The sequence below is a fragment of the Pogoniulus pusillus genome, chromosome 18 (genome assembly GCF_015220805.1).
Source record: "Pogoniulus pusillus isolate bPogPus1 chromosome 18, bPogPus1.pri, whole genome shotgun sequence".
NCBI classification, from domain to species: Eukaryota; Metazoa; Chordata; class Aves; order Piciformes; family Lybiidae; genus Pogoniulus; species Pogoniulus pusillus.
The window spans coordinates 15,853,385-15,875,642 of record NC_087281.1 but is presented as its reverse complement, the minus strand read 5'-3'; the positions used below and the strand labels follow the sequence as shown (position 1 = coordinate 15,875,642).

The 22,258-nt window shown below is 40.9% G+C and overlaps 1 protein-coding gene across 6 annotated transcripts in view; it reads left to right on the top strand.

Moving 5' to 3' along the window:
* Positions 1-22,258, top strand: part of SIPA1L2 (signal induced proliferation associated 1 like 2) — a 128,214-nt gene that overhangs the window by 10,532 nt on the left and 95,424 nt on the right. For 4 of the 6 annotated variants that reach the window (XM_064158541.1, XM_064158540.1, XM_064158539.1 and 1 more), the window contains exon 2: positions 17,895-17,970. The gene's annotated coding sequence lies outside the window, so the exon portion shown is untranslated. Of the gene's footprint in view, positions 1-8,613; positions 8,705-17,872; positions 17,971-22,258 lie in introns of those variants that run through there. The other 2 variants (XM_064158535.1, XM_064158537.1) reach the window with 2 other exon arrangements.

Sequence of the window (22,258 nt, the reverse complement as noted above, 5' to 3'; positions counted from 1 at the left end):
TGGCTGGGAAGGCTGGCTGGATTGGCAGGCTCCAGATGTACTAGCTAATGGCTTGCATTCCACCTTGAAACTGGAGTACTGGGACCTGTCCTTTTTAGTACCTTGATCAGTGACTTGGAGGAGGAGATGAAGTGTATCCCCATCAAATCTGCACATGGCATCCCATTGGGGGAGTATTTTGAGGACAGTGCTCTTTGTTTTAGAGAAGGTGGTGGATTCAACCATCATGAACCTTGTGACATTGCAAAAGGATAGATGAATATTCTTATGCCTTGCAATAGTACAGGGTGGCGACTGACTGCCTGGGGAGCAGCCTCTGCTGAAAGGGATGTGAGTCAGCATGTCAGTCTTCACTCTGACAGTGAAAATTGCTACCAGCATACTACATGGGCTTTATGAAGAGAAGCATAGCCAGTGGATTGCAGGTATTCAGCATTCCTGAGACATACTGGATAACTGCCATCTGGTTTTGGTTCCCCAAATATGTGAGAAACTTTAAATTGAAGCTAGTTCAGTGGAGGGCCAGCCAAATGAGTTGCTTGAAGAACATAAGGTACATGGGGAAAGAGACAGTGGTCATAATCAAAACCAGGTCCTGATTTGGCACTAGAAAGCAAAAATCACTCTGAAGACAGGAAGGGACTGGAACAGGTAGAACAGGCAGGTTGTGAAATCTATATTCTTTCCAGTTTTTAAGACCAAATTGGCCAAAGCCCTTAGCAAGTTGGTCTGAATTCAGGTGCTTTGAGCAGGAAGCTGGGTTAAATGATTTTCTGTGGTGCCTTCCAGTGTTAATTGTTCAATGAAATACATGATTCTTTTTTTATGATAGTTGGTCTGTAACTCAGAATTTTAGCTGATATTCCCATGCACTGTGTGATAGGACAGAGTAGTTCTACAGGGTATTTTTCTATTATGGGGTTGGGAAGATTATTTTTTTACAAGACTAGGAAATAAATAATATCATTATATATTCCTTATTTAAGCCAGCTGACACAGATTCCCAAATAAATTATTGACAGTTACACGTTGTAGAACTGTAGTACTTAACAGCAGAATAAGCATATAAAGAAAGCAGCATCCTTTCAGGTTTGGCTTCAGGTATACTTTTGTTCACCTTGTCACTGAGTTGTAAAATGTGATTAGCAGTACTAGAATTTGAATGTGTGAACTTCTGTTGAGCGATTCTGAATCTCTTCCAAAAGAGATGTGTTTTTTTTTACTGTTAAAGAGCAGGATGTGCGAGTTTAAAATTGGCTCCCAACCAATTCTTTGACTTTGACTACTAATTTTAGTGCTGTGAAACTTTTGATTAATCTACACTAGAGTTTTTCAAGTAGCTGGAAAAAAAAAGTGGTTCAGTTGTGAAAAACAATTGAGGTTTGCAGCTTTTAATTCAGTATTCACTTCATAGCTCTGTTAACTATAAAGAGACAGCAGAACCATAGAATATTGAGGTCATTCCTGTTCTTACTCATCCAACTTCACACTAATTATACTTTTTAGTATTTCTGTGTTTACCCAAGTATGAACCAGACTTTGAGATCTCTGTTTTGGTTTTTATAATTGGTTTTATTAACTGCTTAAAAATGCAAGGTTTTGTATAACATTCAGCTTCAGTATGAGAGAGGTTGTAAATACTTGCTGAATTAAGTATAACAAATGGGAAAGGGAATGGAAAGAATTTCCTTTGGGGTAAAATTCCTTATAGTTGAAATAACCTTGATAGTGCTTATCAGTTGGCAGAGAGGATTAGATACTTTGCTTTGGAAGATCTTTTGCTAAGAGTGAGGTGATGTGGAGCCTATTGTCTTTTTGGGCCTTATTTTCAACAGGAAGAGTAAGAACATTCATTTTATTAAACTGATAGGTCCCCCAAATTATTGAATTGTCTGATGATAGGTGCAGATCAGCAGCCCTACCCTCAAATCTGCCCTGAACTGAACTTCTCATTTGTCATTGATATGGACAGTGGAATTGAGTGCACCCTCAGCAAGTCTGTGGATGACACCAAACTATGTGGTCCAGTTGACATGTTGGAGGGAAGGGATGCTATCCAGAGAGGCTTGGACAGGCTTGAGAGGTGAGCCCAAGCCACCCTTGTGAAGTTTAACAATGCTGGGGTTGAGGCAATGCCAAGCACAAATGTAAGCAGGAGTGGCTTGAGAGCAGCCTTGAGGTGAAGGACTTGGAGGTGTCAGTTGATGAAAAACAGCATGAGCCAGCAATGTGTGCTTGCAGCCCAGAAGACTGACCGTGTCCTGGGCTGCATCAAAAGAACTGTGACCAGCAGGATGAGACAGCCAGTTGTCTTGCTCTGCTCTGCTCTTCAGACCCCATTTGGAGTACAGTGTCCAGTTCTGGTGCCCCCAGCATAAGATGCACATTAAATTGCTGGAGTGAGTGAAGAGGAGGGCCACAAAGATGCTCCCTATGGGGACAGGCTGCAAGAGTTGGGAGTGTTCATCTTGGAGAAGAGAATGCTTGGAGGAGACCTTACAGCAACCTTCCAGTATCTGCAGGGGCCCTATAAGAAAGCTAGAGAAGGACTTTTTACAAGGATTTGTAGTGATAAGATGAGGAGGAATGGATGTAAACTGGCAGAGGGTAGATTTAGATTGGATATTAGGAAGAAATTCTTTACAGTGAGGGTGCTGAGACACTGGTACAGGTTGCTCAGAGAGGTTGTGGGTGCCCTGTTCCTGAAGGTGTTCAAGTCCAGGTTGGACAGGGCCTTGAGCAACCTGGTCTAGAGGAAGGTGTCCCTGACCATAATTGGGCAGGGGCGGAAGGGCCAGAGCTGCATATTCCTTAAGTCCCTTCCAACCCAACCTATTCTATGATTTCTCTTCCGATTCAGTTGCTATTATAAAAAAACCTGTATCATTGAAATCCTTCATAAGTTTGTTGCATTTGGTTTTGATTTATTGATGAATTTCCATTGTTCTGGGTTGGTTTTGTTTTCCCCCATGTCATATTTGTAGTATAAGGCAGTTCAGTGATTTGCTTTAGTGAAGACTAACCTGTATGTGGAGCCAATAGAGATTGCAGCTTATTTGTTTGATTTTTACCAACATCTCTGTTTAACCTAAGTACTTTTTCTTTCTTCTTGATACTTACCAGCAGGTTTTGGACAGCTTTTCTGAGATTAATCTAGCCAAATCTTAGCCAGTCTTTAAACTAGACAAACCTCTTGTACAGTGTGGTGGCTGGGCAACAGAACATGTTCTGTTTGCATGTTGTTTTTATGGCTAGTAACAGTTTAAGCAGCATTCTACACAATTGCACATGTACTCATGGAATATACAGGACAAAATAGAATTCCTCAGAACCTGTTGTCAAACCAGCTTCTGCAGCTGGCTGTTTCACAAATGAGATAGAGTTGCTGCATTTTGAAAGTAAATGTGTCTTAGAAACACTTCAGAACAAAGTAATTCCAAAAAAAGTCAGTAAACTCTAGAGACATTGGGAAAACTGTAAATGGCACTGAAAATTATATTGTAGGGAGCAGTGAGTTCTGTTTGTCTTTTGAAGCTTTTGACTCTGATTCTAAAGTCAGTTACTCATTATTTCCATTCATTAGTGGGTTTAAATAGTCTGTTCATTAGCATTCTATTTTTGGAGTGGAGTCAAGATTTCAAAATTCATCTCCTGTTCTTTCTAGTTACCAATATTTTGTTTGCATGATGGACTAGTGTGAGAATGGCAATTTCATTCCTCAAACTAAGCCCCCCCCTGCAAATGTTGACCTTAGCATAATTCCAAATGCTGTACAGTGTGAGTAATTAGGAATTGGAAGTTAAACATTATATGGCTAAAATTGGCATGCTTTACCAAAAAAAAAAAAAAAAAAAAAAAGGTGCATATGTGAGAAGAAAACAAAAAGTAATCACTTAGTTCTGAGTGTTCTGGAAGTCATAGAATCATGGAATCAACCAGGTTGGAAGAGATCTCCAAGATCATCCAGTCCAACCTAGCACCCAGCCCTATCCAATCCACTAGACCATGGCACCAAGTGCCTCATCCAGGCTTTGCTTGAACACCTCTAGGGATGGTAACTCCACCACCTCCCTGGGCAGCCCATTCCAATGCAAATCACGCTCTCTGTGAAGAACCTCCTCCTAACATCCAGCCTAGACCTCCCCCAGCACAACTTGAGACTGTGTCCCCTTGTTCTATTGCTGGTTGCCTGGCAGAAGAGACCAACCCCCACCTGGCTACAGCCTCCCTTCAGGTAGTTGTAGACAGCAATGAGGTCACCTCTGAGCCTCCTCTTCTGCAGACTGCACACCCCCAGCTCCCTCAGCCTCTCCTTATAGGGTTTGTTTTCCAGGCCCCTTACCAGCTTCATTACCCTTCTCTGCACATGTTCCAGTATCTCAACATCTCTCTTGAACTGAGGAGCCCAGAACTGGACACAGTACTCAAGGTGTGGCCTGAGCAATGCTGAGTACAAAGGACAATCCAATCTTTTCTTTTAACTTGCTGGGACTTGAAAAGAATTATAAAAAGTATTGTCTTCATTTTGGCCATCTCACTAAAATTGAATTGAGCAATCTGAGATGTGATTACTCAATGGGAAGGGTACTTTAAAGCAAAGCAAAAAAATGCACCCACACCACTAAGGAAATCTGATTGAGGGGAGTTGTACTGGAGATCTAAAAGCATTAAGTCAACAGCAATTACGTCACTCTTCTTTCTTTTTTTTGGGGAGGGTTTCAAAGGTTTGGCTTGGGGTGGAAAAAAAGACTTATGCATTGGTCCGTTTCCCCTCTATCTTCCCTTTCCCCCTCCTGAAGGCAGTCTGGCTGTCATTCAGCTTCTTAATGCAAGGATCACAGATTACTATATTGTAATAGTTATTTTTTTCAGTGTTTCATTATATAGCTTTTTCTGGCCATGATAATTCGACTTAGATCTGTTCACATAATGGTCTTTTGGTAGCATACACCAAAATAAACACACGGTTTTGTGTATTTGCTTTGTGTTTTTCGGTCTCTTTACTGTTTGTTTTATTTTTGTTTGTTTGTTTTGTTGTTCATTTAAACTCAATTTCCACAAAATTGCACCTAATCAACTCAGATGATTTATGGCAGCAATATAAAAAGTTCTCTTAGTTGAGCTCACCACAGCAAAACCTTGCAGTTAGGAGATGTTATGAAACCTAAGACCTGAGCTTCTAATAAAATGTTTATGGCCTGCAACCTTTTTGGCAATAAATAATAAGAATGAAAAAATCTCTTTAGAGTGCATTTTGTTCTTAAACTGTAATAACATAATTTCTGCCCTAATACTTTCCTCTTCCCACGTGCAGTCTTTCATTCTGACAAGAAAAGTCAATATGTTAGCAGCAGTTTCTCTCCATTAACTGATGGGCTGTAGAATAGGTCCTGTGTTGTTTAGCTTTCTACTTCTATGTTTGTTGTGTAATAAGTCAGTATTTGTTGCTGTTGCAGAGGAGGATTGCCAGTACCTACTCCTGTTTGGTGAAGGGGATAAATTAATTAATGTAAGAGGATATTTATAAAATAGATATATATTTATTTTTCTCCGATATTTTCAATTCTCACCACCCCCAACTACTGAACTTCAATATTAAATTGTTCTTTACACGATTATGAAGTCATTATGGGAATATATATCTACAAGAAACTTATTAATAACTAGCAAACATTCAAACTATATACAGAGAGAGAGTTTTCCCTGTGGCTTAATGCTGCCTGGGGTCTTATACTATTTGCCCAGCAAAGCTGAGCTGAAAGCTGCTCTCTGCTGTATGGCAGAGGTAATAGAAATTACAGAGGCATCTACTCACAATTCAGGTTAATCAATAATCACCCTCCAGAGCTACGTCACAGCCTATTACAAGTGTCCAGTTCTTCAGGGTCTCTGCCTGTGGACTGAGGCTGGAATCCTCCGGTTTCAGGGGCAATGGCAGTCTGACCTTATGCTGCCAGATCCTGCTGGCTGCTCTCTCCAGGGGTACGCAGGCAGGATCTCCAGTGCAGAGGCAGGGTTCTGTGCAGTCTGAGCATGGGTCTGACGCTGACCAAAGGCAGGCACACAGCTGCAAGGAAGTACGCAGGCAGGCAGGCAAGCAAGCATGCGGTGGAGCCGCAAGTAACGTGGGTGAGGCTGCACGTGAGCCTGTGCACCCCTATTTATTAAATGTGGGCCAAGAGTTGTGGTCTCCTTGGCCACTTGAATGGCCAATCAGGTTGGCAGTCAGCCAAACCTTACCATACTAGGCAAACCCCACGGGCCTGGACTCCAAATATGGGAATCACATGGGCCCAGCACCAGCCAGGCATGAGCTGGGTGTGTGGGGACTTACGCAATCAGGTGTCCTGGGCAACTGACTTTATGGCCCTGGTCTGTTGTGCCCCTTTGTGCTCGTTTACCCCTGGTGCAGGCAGAGAGACATGTCCAGGCAGAGCAGGCATAAATAAGCCTGCTTTTGGGCCTACAGGCCCTCCACAACAGTTGCCTTTAAGATGCTCTTAAATGCAGAATGAGAAGACCAAGTGAATGGAAATGTGGCATGTAAACCCACTAACAATACTTTGCATATATACAAAGTCTTCTCTGTTTTTCTGGTAGATGAAAAGAATTGTCCATCTGTGTCACATGAATTTAGATAGTGTTTTTTCCTTATGTCAGTAGAATTCCCTTCAGCTTTTTTCTTGGCTGTTACTGGATGAGTACAAATGGGATTGGAGATGTATAATTTGCGATCATTGATCACTGAAAGGAGAAACACTAAGCCTTTTGTGGGAAGGGAAAAGAAGGGCTGGGTGACATTTGGGATATTTGTGATGGCTCCAAAGTTGTGTATGTTGCAACTGTACAGAAGTATAAAGCATATTTTTTTGTACTACTAAGCCTTTGATGTGCTGTTTTTTGTCAAGCCAGGCTCAACATTGTAGCCAAGTGGTAGGCATTTCTTGTGCAAAGCCTTCTCCTAAAAAAGAATTAAAAGAACAGGAAAGTGTTTGGGTTGGGAAGGAGTGAAATCTTTGCCAGATGGGTGAGTTACTGGGATGTGTTATGTGTGCATGCCTTTGCACACATCTGACTACAACTAACTGAAGGGACATTGTAGCCAGGTGGGGGTTGGCCTCTTCTGCCAGACAACCAGCAATAGAACAAGGGGACACAGTCTCAAGTTGTGCCAGGGGAGGTCTAGGCTGGATGTTAGGAGGAAGTTCTTCCCAGAGAGAGTGATTGGCATTGGAATGGGCTACCCAGGGAGGTGGTGGAGTCAACGTGCCCGGAGGTGTTGAAGAAAAGCCTGGATGAGGCACTTGGTGCTGTGGTCTAGTTGACTGGACAGGGCTGGGTGCTAGGTTGGACTGGATGATCTTGGAGGTCTCTTCCAACCTGGTTGATTCTATGACTGATGGTTCTCTTACCTGTTCTGCACATGTGAAAAGAAGCAATTCACTCTCAGATTTGAAAAGGAGCACTGATTCTTTTATGTTTTCATTAATCCTGATTTTGTAAGTCAGCATAAAAAGACAGTTTAACTTTGGTCTGAGATATTAATAATTGCCTTTTTTTGGTTTTGATTGCTAGATATCTATTCCTGGTGGAAATGCTGTATGGTGCTGACTGATTATTTTCATTACTCTTCTATCTAGATTTTTTTCAGTTTTTAGAATGGGATATAGGTAGCATCCTTAATGGTTGTAAGCTGTTATGCTAGTGCGTTATTGAGATAAAACTGTGGTGACACATACACTTTCAGAATGCCTTGTAAATCTTTCTAGTAGCAACTGAAGCTTTGTAATGCAAGAGTTTGTCTTCATTTAGTTTTGATTCAATGAGTGAGACCATAGAATCAGTCAGGGTTGGAAGGGACCACAAGGATCATTTAGTTCCAACCCTCACTGCCATGCTCAGGGACACTCTACCTTGGATCAGGCTGGCCAGTGCCCCATCCAGCCTGGCCTTAAACACCTCCAAGGATGGGGGCTCAACCCCCTCCCTGGGCAACCCATTCCAGGCTCTCACTACTCTCACGCTGGAGAAGTTTCCTCCTCACGTCTACTCTGAATCTCCCCACCTCCATCTTTGCTCCATTCCCCCTAGTCCTGACACTCCCTGATATCCTGAAAAGTCCCTCCCCAGCGTTTTTGTAGGCCTCTTTCAGATACTGAAAGTCCATAACGAGATCACCTGGGAGCTTCCTCTTCACCAGATTGAGCAGCCCCAACTCTTTCAGTCTGTGCTCATAGAGAGCTGCTGCAGCCCTCTGATCTTTAGATAAGGGATGTGTTTCTAGAACTTTGGCAGCTTTGGAAGTTTGTTTCAGGTAAGGTTAAATTCTTACTTGTTACTTCTTATTTTAGCAAGAGTTAAAGGCTGCATTCACAAGATCAAGATATTAAGGGAGGGAGGAAGACTTAGTGTTAAGGTGTAAAGGGTTAACCCTCCTGGGGGAGTGGTCTTGACTCTGACCTGACATCAGGTGGTCCTGATGCTTCCCTGGGGGCGGGTCCAAACACTCCCAGGTGTGGTGGTTAGCCCACACCCACTTTCTATCTAGCCTCTCTGTATAAAAAGCAGGGGAACTTCATCTTTTGATCTCTCTCTGCCTGCTTCTCTGCTGGCTGGCAGTCACCATCCTGTTTCCTGCTACTCTTTGTTTTACCACGCGGCCGTAACCTGTGAGGCAGACAAACCATTGCCATCTAATCTGGTTGTATGTATAAATTTTGTACCTTGTTTTCCCTTCCCTATACCTTTTGTAACTTCCTTACCTCGTATACCTTTTATTTATTGTTAAACTTTTCTTCTTTTAATTGACAAATCAGAGTGAGATTATTTATTTGGGTGTGCTTACTCTTCCTTTCTTTACACCTAATTCCTTTTCTTTGTGAAAGAAGGGGGAGGAAGAAAAGGAATACTATAAATTGTTATAGGTTCTATTAACTCTATTTGAGTCTCTGGGAAACTAAAATTAGAACTGAGACATGAGGTGAAAAAGCTGTGACACGGCATGATGCCAAAGCCATTGAGTTCTGCTCAACCTGTGCTAGCTCTTGGGGCGTGTGAAGGTCCAGGGCATTGCTGTATTTCTGAAATACAATGATCTATACAGTGTTTGAGTATAAAAGATGGCAAGAAACTTGATAACTTTTTTACTCCCAACTGAAATACACGATGCTTATTACTTTCATTTGCATTCTCTCCTATGCATGACCTTAGAGCTATTGTAAGTAGTGTTTGGAAGGAAAAAAGAAGTAGTACAGGGAAAAAACATACATTGAGAGAATGATTTGTTTTCTTTATATAAATGTAATCATCCACATTTTGTTTCACAGAATATTATCCCAATATAGCCTCTTAATCGTATATTTACATTAACTATGAATCGCTTAAATATATCTCAAACCTGCTTACTATTGTTTTGTCTAGGACTTGGTTAGGTCATCTCTGAATTATGTTAAATCTTAACTGGTGGAGTTTTAAATTGAGATTGCAAATGTATTTAAAAAAAACAACCCTGGTTTTATTTCTGCTATGCATGCTGATTTCTAAACTCTGTGCTAAAATACAAGGAGTGGATTTGTCTCTTGGCTGCCTTTTCTCATCCCACCCTGCCCCTCATCTTACAGGTGGTTATTACTCCTGCTTCACAAGTACTGAATAACTGTAACTACAACACAGATAAGGACATCTATGTAAGTGCAGCAGCAGATGGCCTCTTTGAAAACACAAACCTATCTTACTGATGATGGAAAGAGAATTACTGAATATAGCACATGGCAAAATGAAACTGTTCCACAGTTTAGATAATTTAGATGCACGGTATTGTTTTTCTGTTCCTCAGACAAGTAAAATTTATAGGAGTCCCCAACAAATACTGCTTTTGCATATTTCTGGTACAACAAACAGAAATTAGTACTTTGTTTCACAGGAGTACAGGAGGTAGGGTATTAACCTGTGTATTTCCTCATCTCTTTTGCAGTAGTGCCTTTGGGATGCTTCTAGTTTGATTGAAAGGCAGACATGTCTGAAAGAGACTGTGTTTCTCATTCAGAACCGCATGAACTGTTCTGTGTTAGAGGTTAGTTGTTGATGTTCCATCTGCAAGAATAATGAGTTTAGCAATTTAAACTGGAAGTTTTGTATAATTGGAGTTACTATTCTATAAATAAGGTATTAAGCAGACCTACTGGAGCAATATAAAAAATGCACATCATATTCTGTCAATAATGTTCACAAACTGAAATTTACTTAAGTTTGTTTATGCCTGCTTTATGGTCTGTGAATAATTTTCAAATGGTTGCTGCTTTTAGCAGTTTTCCTGAGTCAATTGTTGCATTGCTCTTGAATTGGAAATTGTCAGTTACTGTGTAATCATCTGGCAAGTAATTGATTTTATTTTTTCCCTCCATTTAAAATACTTTATATAATCTGCTTTTCTGTGGAGACCATCGATGATTCTGTCTTGTGTAGTAACTTCAGTTACAAGTTTGGTAACTCATCTTTGTCACATATATTTTCAGCATTTATGCTTTCACAGGGTTTCTTTTTGTGTTAGGTGGCATCAAATGCACTGCAGGTATCACTGTACTCCTAAAATACATAAGAGTCATATCTCTTTACTTGTGGGATGTGGCATCCATCTTTGCTGTGGTTATACCAAGCCACTCACATTTAAGCAGTTTACCTCTTAAATCCTGTGTTGGAGTCTGGCATGGGACCTGATGAAATATATCCCAGAGTCCTGAAGAAACTCACTGATGTACTTGCCAAACCATTCTCCACGATATTTGTAAAGTCCTGGCAGTCAGATGAAATCCCTGGGGACCAGAAGAAAGGAACTGTTATACTAATCTTTAAAAAGGGTAGAAAGGAGGACCCTGGAACCTACTGACCTGTCAGCATCACCTCCGTGCCTGGAAAGGTCATGGAACAGATCCTCCTGAATGCCATACTGAGGCACTTGGAGGACAGAGATGTGATTCATGACAGTCAGCATGGCTTTACTAGGGACAGGTCCTGCCTGACTAACCTAGTGGCTTTCTGTGATTAAGTGGTTAAGTCCTTAGATAAGGGACACCCTACAGATGTGATCTATCTGGACTTGTGCAAGGCCTTTGACACAGTCCCCTGCAACATCCTGCTCACCAAAGAGATGTGGATTTGATGGGTGGACCGTTCAGTGGGTAAGAAGTTGGCTGGATGGTCACAGCCAGAGAGTGGAGCTCAATGGCTTGAAGTCCAGGTGGAGATCAGTGACAAGTGATGTCCCTCAGGGGTCTGTGCTGGGACCTTTGCTACTTAATATTTTTTATCAATGACATAGGCAGTGGGATCAAGGACACCATCAGCAAGTTTGCAGATGACACCAAACTGTGTAGCGGTGTTGACACACCAGAGGGAGGTGGACAGGCTGGAGAGGTGGGCCCAGGTGAACCTTTTGAAGTTCAACAAGAGCAAGTGCAGGGTCCTGCACCTGAGACAGAACAATCCTTACTATCAGCACAGGCTGGGAGATGAGGTGTTAGAGAGGAGCCCTGTGGAAAGGGACTTGGGGGTGCTGGTGGACAAGAAGCTGGACATACCCTAGGCTGCATTGAAAGGAGTGGCCAGCAGAGCCAGAGAGGTGATTTTACCACTTTGCTCTGGTGAGATCTCACCTGGAGTACTATGTCTAGGTCTGGGGCCCTCAGTATAGGAGGGATGTGGATCTGATGGAGCAGATCCAGAGGAGGGCCATGAAAATAATCAGGGGGTTGGAGAACCTCTGCTACAAAGATAGGCTGAGGGAGCTGAGATTGTTCATCCTGGAGAGGAGGAGGCTCCAGGGGCACCTAATAGCAGCCTTCCAGTACCTGAAGGTTGGAGAGAAGCTGTTTGCAAAGGCCTGCAGTGGCAGTATAAGGGGCAATGGGTACAGATTTGAGAAGAGCAGATTTAGATTGGATGTTAGGAACAAGTTCTTTACTATGAGAGTGGTGGAGCACTAGAACAGGTTGCTAAGGGAGATGGTTGAGGCCCCTTCCCTGGAGACATTGAAGGTGGGGCTTGATGGGGCCCTGGGTGACTTGGTCTAGCAAGGATGTCCCTGCTGACTGCAGGGGGGCTCTACTAGAGGACCTCTAGAGGTACTTTCAAGCCCAGACCATTCTATGACAGTACAAAGTGGAAAAAAACAATGAATGTGAGCACAAAATGCTGAGCATTCCTGTCAGAGGACAGAGAAGCAGCAAATACAGAATGGATCTGAAAGTGTCTGTACTAAACTCTATTATAATCTACTGTGTTTTCTATAATCTTTATGGTCCAGTTGGGATATTTTGTGGTGCCAAAACTGGTATGTGTCATGCTGTCTTTGTGGTCTTGATTATTACATGCCTCTGCTGTGTGATCAAAATGACATGTTGCAATGGGGAAAAAAATACCTAAAGCTAAACATCATTCCTTAGAAGAAAGATAAAAGATGGGAGTGAAGGTGATGTTCATGTTATAGAGATGAAGGGCAATGTATGAAGCAGCATGTTGAAAATAGAAATGATAAAGATGTAACTCATTGTTCATTACCTTTTCCTAAAAGTAATTGCATTCCATATTTATTACTAATGCATTGTAAGTAAAAAGACATCTAGAGAAATGATAGTGTGGGGTGTTGGGTTTGTCTCTTACAAAGTAGTTTGGTGTAATCCACATATCCTATAGCTGTCTCTATTTCCATTTCCTGCTTTTAGAATGGAGAATATTCGTTACTGAAGATGATACTCAAAATGTGATGGAACTTCTCTCTTCTTTTTTCATCTTCAGGATAAATGTATCATTTGAGTGTGTATAAGAAAAGTAGGGTGACCTAAGGGTAGACTTATTTACACTGCTGCCTAGAGTGATCCAATAGTGTAGATTGCACTATCCAATGTACATGTTAACAAGTGTTATTGTTATCAGAGGAGGGATCATCCGAAGTTGCAAGTTGCTCAGTGGGTTCCACAATTCTTCTCAGCAGTCAATCAGACTTAGGCAGAGAAAAGCTGAACAGATACTGCATTTCAAATTACCTCTGCCATGTAATTAATTGTGCCCAATTCAGTAGTCAATACATAGAAGAATTGTGTCCAAAGCCAAGGATTTAACAAGTTTTAAAGGAAAGATACTGCATTGCATAGCTTACATTCAAGGCCTTGAAAAACAATTTGATTGTTTTGCAGCAGGAACTGCATGGTAAAGGAAAAGACAGAGGGTGGAGTTGGGAGAGAACTGGAATGAATACAAACCAAATCAATGCCTGATCAGTGACATCTGTTATGATATCTTTTAGATGTCAGATCTGTTTTAGATCTGATGTCTAAAAGCATAGGCTTTTATTACATTTCACTTTCTAAATCTTGGTGCCTGTTTGTTTTTCTGTATCTCATTGTACAGAGCAAAGGGCAAAAAAACCTATGCTGTTGATCTTGGTTTATGGCTTGTTTATTGTTTTTTTTTTTTGGTCACACTAAAGTGTGCTGCTACCTCCTTAACATTTTCAGTTTGAATTTCAAAAGTAGCATATTTTATCTCTGAAATAAAGAATTACAGTAGATTTCACATATGAAACACCTGCACAGTTAGAAGTGAAGTAGAACTTCACAGATTCATGGCAAGAGTTCTGTTGCCTTTCCTTCCTATAAACAAAAGGAGTCACTTAGAGAGTGGGAAATAGGCTGTTTACAGGATATTTTCTGTATGAAAGGAAGGAAAAGTGCCTTTACAGAGATCAGCCTATTGTGTTGGGAATATTGGAAGTGATAGGCAGTTAAATTGAGTTTGGAGGGGAAGTAAACAGCAAAACAAATATATCATTTCAGTCTTGGCCCTGAGCAGTGCTAGATGTCCCCATTAGCTGCTGAAATCAAAGCAAAAGTTAGGGTATGGAATGCGTTGGATTAGTCCCATGTTGTATATGTAACCTGTGGTTGTTGGCAGAACTTTGTCCGTTATACTTTAGAATAAAAGCTAAGAGCTCATGGAATGTGGCTTTTAGTTAAAACCAATCACTTTTGATACTTCTGATTACTGATTCAAGTTACATTTGTGCAGTTGTTTTCCACTTGTGTGTCTCTGAAATACAGTTGTCTTTGTTAGAGATGCCTTTTTTTTCCTCACTCTGAAAGTAGTGGTTTTAAGTGGGTACAGAGTGTACATATTTTCCAAGTTCTGCTTCACCTGTGAAATATATTAACTGTAATTCTGGTGTAAGTCAGCCTATCTTATTCTTGCCTGTGTTAGAAAATGAATTTCTGTGAATAGCTGTTTGAATTTGATTTATCTTTTGTAATACCATCAAGAGCCTTTATAATGAGTAAGAATTATGATTAGGTACTTAAATCTAAATTCTGCTTAAGCATTATAAAATAATCTGGCTTTCTTGAAACCTCAGGTGTGTGTATATATATATATAAGCTGATAGGACAGACAATAGCTATGCCAATAAAACCTAGCAAGGTAGAGAAAAATGTTCATACAATATTACTTGTCATTAGATATATCTATATTTTATCTGCAGTTCTTTTACTGTAGTTGCACTTGAAAATGGAAACTTCATTGTAGCAGTTTTTGTCATCTTTTTTTGCTTGATATATTAAAAGTAGTTAACCCTTGAATAGTGACAAAAGGCAGTAGCAAGAATGGAAATGAAGAAAGTAAAAAATCTCGTTTGCTTAATAGATACTGGAAATTCACTTTAAAAAAGCAGTGTTTAAGTGCAAAAAGCCTTATCAGCAGGGCTTCCTTTTACAGAAATTATTTTATTTTATTTTATTGTTATTTTATCTTATTTTTGCCCACTATGTGACAAATCCAGTTCCTTACACGGAAATCCTGATGCCATTCTGATTTGGCAAATAAGACTGGAGTGTGTGCATGTGTGCGTATGTGATGGTTTGGGTGTTCCCTCCCTCCCCAACTTTGGACATCACCCAGACTAGACTCAGCCAGCTCTGGAAATTGAATGAAGCTTCAGATTTACAGCTAGCACAATATACAAGCAGATAGTTACAGTATATACAGTTACATACAGAAATGTACAAGGTAGAAGGTAATACAGAAACACAACAGCCCTCCCAGAAACCTGAGTCCCCAGGAGGGGCTCCCAACCATCCCTTCACCTTCCCCCTACCCCTCTCAACCTTAGCCCAGTCCCAGGGAAGAATGGAGGTTCGGCCAGGAGGCTAGGAAGCAAAGTGGATTAATCACAGAAATGGAGGGTGAGGTTAGAGAGAGAGATGCAGCTCGGAGCTCCCCAGCAGAAGTGCCTTATCTATGTTTATATTCTCGTTCTTGCACATCTCGGCAAGCCTATGAGGGAAGCAGACATCAGCACTGTTTCCCTTTCACAGCCTGTAATCTAGTTCTTCTCACCAAAACAACGCTAGCTAGCTTCAAACTAGCACAGTGTAAATGTTAACTGAGTGGCCTATCTCCTGGCATGCCTTCATGAGGAGAGCATGTGCCCTCTTTTTGTCCTTGTAGAAGAAATAGAATGATACCTTTGCTGCCTGCATTTAGTTTTGTGTTCTGGTAGGCCACAAGTCTCTGTCTGCTCTTTTGCTTTCTCTCTGTAATTTTAAAATTTATTCATTCTTGGTAGTGTTACCAAAAGAGCTACAGCAGTCATGAATGTGACTTTAAGTGTAGACAAAGGCATAAGGTATCTTTCTAAAAGTGTGTGGAGTCTTGAAGAAGCAAATGTTGAGGAGGGACATTGAGATGCTTGAGCGTGTCCAGAGCAGGGCGACATGGCTGGTGAGAGGCCTTGAGCACAGCCCTATGAGGAGAGGCTGAGGGAGCTGGGATTGGTTAGCCTGGAGAAGAGGAGGCTCAGGGGTGACCTTATTGCTGTCTACAACTACCTGAAGGGTGGTTGTGGCCAGGAGGAGGTTGCTCTCTTCTCTCAGGTGGCCAGCACCAGAATGAGAGGACACAGCCTCAAGCTATGCCAGGGGAAATTTAGGCTCGAGGTGAGGAGAAAGTTCTTCACTGAGAGAGTCATTGGACACTGGAATGGGCTGCCCGGGGAGGTGGTGGAGTCGCCGTCCCTGGGGCTGTTCAAGGCAGGACTGGACGTGGCACTTGGTGCCATGGTCTAGCCTTGAGCTCTGTGGTAAAGGGTTGGACTTGATGATCTATGAGGTCTCTTCCCACCTTGGTGATACTGTGATCTAGAGCAGGTGCCTCACTAAGGCATTAACTAGTCTTAGTGATGCTGTATGGAATTTGTTTTGCTGGTCTACATATAATTTTGAACCAGTGTAATGGGATTTTGGATGTGTTTTACATCATTTCAGTTTTCAGTCAGACCTGTGCTTGCTATTTGTGTTAATCAGATGTTAGGAATGAGCTTTTTCTTTTTAATGCCCTTAGTTTTCAGATTTTGCCTTCTGTTGGCAGATTTTGTGATACTGGTCGACGCCACTACTGAGATTGATTAGCTTTGGTTCAGGTTTCCCATAGAAGCTTCACTGGTGAAAGTTTTTTTGGGTCAAGCTCTAGATTACAACTACAGGAGGTGGTTTTTCCCTACTGTATACTTAAGTGGCTGCCTAGTTTTGGCAAGGCCTAAAATGAGGCTAGCAGTAAACTGGGCAGAATTCCATCTACATGGGCTTGGTGTTTTTTGCTGCGTGCTGTTTGTGTGTGTTTGTTGTTTTGTTGGTTGGTTTAATGTCAGTGATTCACAGAACAGTTTGGGTTGGAAGGCACCTTTACAGATTTGTGGTTACCTTGGGATTTTGAGGTTCTGTGTTCTTTTCCATTGTGTTCACTAGGCTGTAAAATACTGACAAGTATTATTTCTATCCCTCTGGTCATGGTTTAATACAGGAAATAACATTGGTTCCTGCTCTGTGTGCTTTCTTTTTCCTTTCTTTCAATATGAATGTGACATTGTGTATTCTCAGGCTGGATTTTACTATCGGAGGTCATGCTAAAAGGAACTCCCTTTGTAACTGTGTTAGTGCAGATATAAAATAGCAAACCAAAAAGCTACTGCTTCATGATAGTTTTATGTTCTGTATTGCTGTATGTTGATCAGAAAGACGTCTGTAAAATACTTTGACATGTGCTGTTTCAGAAGTAGCAGCTTTAGGTACTTTACTGGCTGTAAGTCATCTCACAGGTTTCCATAGAATGTTTCCAAACTTTTTGGATGACCTGGCTACTATCTTGGTTCAAAATATTTTATGGAACTTCATTAATTTATCTCCTGTTTGTAACTGAAAATGTCATTAAGCTACTTGCCTTTTATAACATGATTCTAGGAATAGCTATAAACCCTTTATTGTGACCTTTGAAACACAACCATAATGAACCAGCAGCTACTGCTTCATAACCTTTTCCCCTAGCAAAGCTTTTTTCCAGGTATTGCCAACAGCTCTGTTACAACATGTACACATGGTATGTGGTTGGGACTTTTCAGGCTATCAGGGGGGACTAGGGGAATGGAGCAAAGCTGGAGATGGGTAGGTTCAGAGTGGATGTGAGGAGGAAGTTGTTGAGCATGAGAGTGGTGAGAGCCTGGAATGATTTGCCCAGGGAAGTGGTTGCGGCCCCATCCCTGGAGGTGTTTAAGGCCAGGCTGATCTAGGATAGGGTGTCCCTGGGCATGGCAGCAGGGTTGGAACTAGATGGTCCTTGTGGTCCCTTCCAACCTTGACTAATCCTATGATTCTATGATTACCCTGACTGATTCTGTGTTATACTGTCCTAAATTTTGAAGCCATTGAGCTGTTCTTGATATTTTATTTTCATGTATAAATTAGTACATTCTCATTTTGCACAAGTGTTCATTTAAGTAATTTTTACTTATGCTTGATAGAGTAAATGGACAAGTTAGTCAATAAATAAATAAAAGCAAAATCATTTTTTACTTGCAGGTACCTCCATTTTGCTGATATCAGAAAGAAAAAAGCATCTCAAGTTGGCATCCTTTGTGAATTCTTCTAGCCAAAGGTAAGCATAATTTCTAACCAGAGACAAATGCATTTTTAGTGTGCTTGTATAATTACTCTACCTCTGAAATAAAATGGCAAGTGTGATAGTGTCTTTATTGATGCAAGATATCTCACAAACTGAGTTTCTTTAGGATATCTAAAGCATTTTAACAAAGTTGTATGCTGAACTGTGTAAATGATTCACTTACAAGTGGAGTTCAGTCTTTTTTGAAGCCTGAAACTTGGCAGATTGCCTCTCATTAATATTGAAATATATGTTACAGTCATTTTGAGGCAACTCTTACTATCCAGCTGTTATTATATAGAAGGATGATCACATTGCTTTACACATCTAACGAGCCAAAAATAAAATTGTAATTTTAGTGATTCAGAAATTCTTAGCTTGCTCTTCCTCTGGAAAAGAGCTGATGTGGCCAGAAATAGACACTAGCATAGTACTCTGGAAAAAAGTGCTCTTTGTAGGGGCTAATTAGGATGTTTGTAGGAAATTCTGAGCCTCCAGTTTTCAAAAACCATAGAGTCTTGATATTTTCTGCAACAAGGATTAAGAGTTGTAGTCATGGAATCATAGAATCACGAAGGTTGGAAAAGACCTCCAAGGTCATCAAATCCACCTGTGAACCCATCACCACCATGCACACTAAATCATGTCCCAAACTGGCACAAACGGAACGTTGTCAGAGAATCCTAGCGCTGTTTTGGTTGGAAAAGACCTCTAAGATCATCCAGTCCAACTGTCATCCTCCTTTAGCTCCTAATTCTGCCAACTGCTTGATCTACTCCAACTGAATTGTTTTCTAGTTCTAGCATATGGCTCAGGTTTACAAATGCTTCATGCTGGCTGAACACAATCTATCATTTGATGAAGACATGCCTCCTGCAGCACAGCGAAGGGAATGATTTATTGAGGGATGAATGCCTTCCTGTCCATGCATACTTCTCAATAACAGCTCATTTGGGTGATTTGTAGATAAACTGTTTACTTTCAACAAGATGCAAACATTTGTTAGGTATTTCAATAGAAACTTGAAAATTTTGGTCAAATTAATTAATTCTGTTTTTACTCCATGGTTTCATCAAGAGTTCTATAACCTAGAGAGAAATTTGCCACATGAATAATTCTGCAGTTAGCATATCTAGTAATCTGATCATTGTCAGACACTGTGAATATGTGCTCTAACTGCTTTTGTTTGAGGAATGGAGTATCATTGATAATGACAAACACTGAAAAATAAATTGGATATAGTTGTGGGAAACTTGAGTAAGAGTTTGAAAATTGTGCTTGCTCACTTGTGGTCCAGATGAAAAACTTTTCAGTCTTTTACAATCTGAAGAAAACTAACTTAAAAGAAAAGTGAGTATCTATATGTGAAAACAGCAACGTGGATTTCTTGCACTGCAAGATGAGAGAGGTCATAAGTGAAAGGGAGAAGTAGCTGGAGGAGATTCCTGTTGTCAAAAAGAGATAGAATAGTACAGAGCCACAGTATGGCTTGTGGGTCATTCAGTGTTCCTTGAACAGTCTAATGTCAAATGTGTAGCAGAGGCACATAAAATTAAACATAAGAGCTAGTAAATGTTTGTAGACTTAAGGCTACACTGTGATACAACTCAGGATTTCACAATTTTACAGCTACTGTAGAATAAAGCAGCAAAGTAAAATACTGAAAACTTGTTTAGGAGAAGCTCTTGGAGTTTCATAGCAGAAAGTGCTGTGCTTGTGTTCCTTCTGTGTAATAGGCAGATTTAGGGGACAGAGTACAGAGTTGAGTCCTTTCTACCTCCTCTCGTTCTAGATTCTGATATGATCATATGATATGTAACATGCTGAATGTGAAATCCAGTTGAATTAAAAGCAGAGTCAGTGTACTCTCAGCATGTTTCCTGGTAATAGAGGCTTTTGACAGTCTTCCATAGCATCCTCATAGATTAGTTTAGGAAGTGTGAGATTAGTGGACATTGAGGTGGACTGAGAACTGGCTGAATGAGAGAGCACAGAGTGCTATGATCACTGGTCCAGGGTTTGGTTAGAGGCTCGTGGCAAGTGATGTTCCCCAGGGTTCAGTACTGGATCCAGTCTTGTTCATCATATTCATTGTCAATCTGGATGAAGGAACAGAGAGTGCTCTCAGCAAGTTTGTTGGTGATACAAAGATGACACACCTGAAGGCTGTGCTACTATTCAGTGAGACCTGGAATGGGTTGCCAGTGGAGGTGGTTGAGGCCCCATCTCTGGAGGTGTTTAAGGCCAGGCTGGATGAGGCTGTGGGCAGCCTGCTCTAGGGTAGGGTGTCCCTGGGCATGGCAGGGGGGTTGGAACTAGATGATCCTTTTGGTCCCTTTCAACCCTGACTGATTCTGTGTTTCTGTAATGTCCAGTGGCTCCTTCCAATCTCATCTGTTTAGTGATTGAGAGAAAATTTATAGGAAAAGAGATTAAATTGATAAGTGCTTTCCAAGCATAAAACAGCTGGAACACACAGATAAATTCCGTCAACTGAACTTTAGGGCAAGGTCACTTGCAGCTTGTGCTTAATCAAGTTGAAGGGAAAATACACAGATAATTTATTCCTTGGTTAGTAAGCTTGGGTAGCGAGGTGATACAGATCAGACTTTTTTTTTAGGCTCAGTTCATTAGGAGGGAAAGATTTAATGAGGTTTTGGAAGCACTTTTATAGCACTTTTCAGGGTCAAATTGTATTGTCTAAAAGGACTATCAGTGCTTTAACTTTAGTGAACCTGGTTGTGCTGTAATATCTTTCTCTGTGGAATGTCTCAAGTGACTGTTTTCAGTAAAGTTTAGTCTTGAAATATACATAATATGATACAGATGATCTGTTGTTATATTTGGTCTTCTCTTGCATAGCCTTGTCACATCCATTCCTATTTAAAAAGTGCAGACAGCTTAAAATAATCTCTAGCTGACTGACCTGGTCTGGTTATTAACCCAGCACACTCTGAGCCCTGTCTGTTTGCAAAGGTGGGGGAGGAGGGGGCAGGAAATGAGGAAGCATCTAGTTTCAAAAATAGAAATCTCACAAGTACTCCATTTATCTTTGTCAGTCCTCTAAAAATTACTAATTTGCTATAAAATAACACTTCATAGTTCTTATCTGTTACATTTTTTTTCCTCCCCAGTTCTTTCTTTGTCTTTGCATCTCACTTTTGTCATTTAGCCTAGTAGCCTCACCAGATTGCTCCTTCTGAATGGAGTGTGTACTGTATCATGTGTGGCAGCCCGGGAAGGCTGGGGGGAGAGAAAGAGGAATACAAAATCCTCCCAGTCCCTCCATTTCATTTAGGCTCCACTTGTACTTTTTCTTTCATCTCACAGTGAATGGGAGAAAGTGATGTGCATGGTCAGGAATCGTACTTGGGGAAAAAAAAACATACAGGATAATTTTCTTCTTGAAATGTCTTGAGATCATCTTTAAGACCAGTGGCTCAAGCTGCTCTGGACAGCTTCAGGAAGGCAACGGCCTCATGGCAACAAATGCTGAGCATCAAAGTCCACTGCTGCAACAAAGTTTTCCTAAATACATAAACTAAACTTCTAACCATTTTTGTTTGAAGTGATTAAGATCGGGAACACAAGGTTCAATTTCATGTACTTCTGTTAAGCATATATACTGTCTCCTTAGAAGAAAGAAGTTCAGCCATTTCTGTAGGTGACATCCTTTTGTCACTTGTCTCTTGGAGATTGTAGAAAAGTAGTCTTCTTTATTATTAGTGGTAATAACAGCTAATTATGTTTGCATGACTGACAGGTTAGATAGGCTGCCTATTTCTACGTCACCTGCCTCTCTTTCTCAATTGGTTTCAATGCACCACGCACAGATACTTACTTAATTTCTTAGTAATGAATGTTTCTCTCTTTATATTTAGAAGCAAGACACAAAGGCTGTGACTTTGACTCTTGAGGCTGGTTGTTTCCATCTTTCCTTAAAGCAAGATTTAAAAATCTTCAACAAGGGAGATACCTTCCTGATCCTTTTAAAATGTATAATACATCTGTAAATAGATTTTTTTCCCCACCCCCGCCTTGTTTCATTCTCAGTGGCAAGCTTTTCTGAGAATTCCAAAGGTTAGAAAGGGCTGCAGGTTTTTAATTCAAAACTATTTTCTAAGGAGCAGATAAACTGATGTCATAGTCTAGCCCTTTTGCTTTACATATGCTAATTATTAGGTGGCATTTGGCTTTGTCTGAGGAGGAGGAAGAGTGTGGATTATATGACAGCTGTATGCATTTCAGTTACCTTGGTCTCCAGGGGCAGACAGCATTTGCT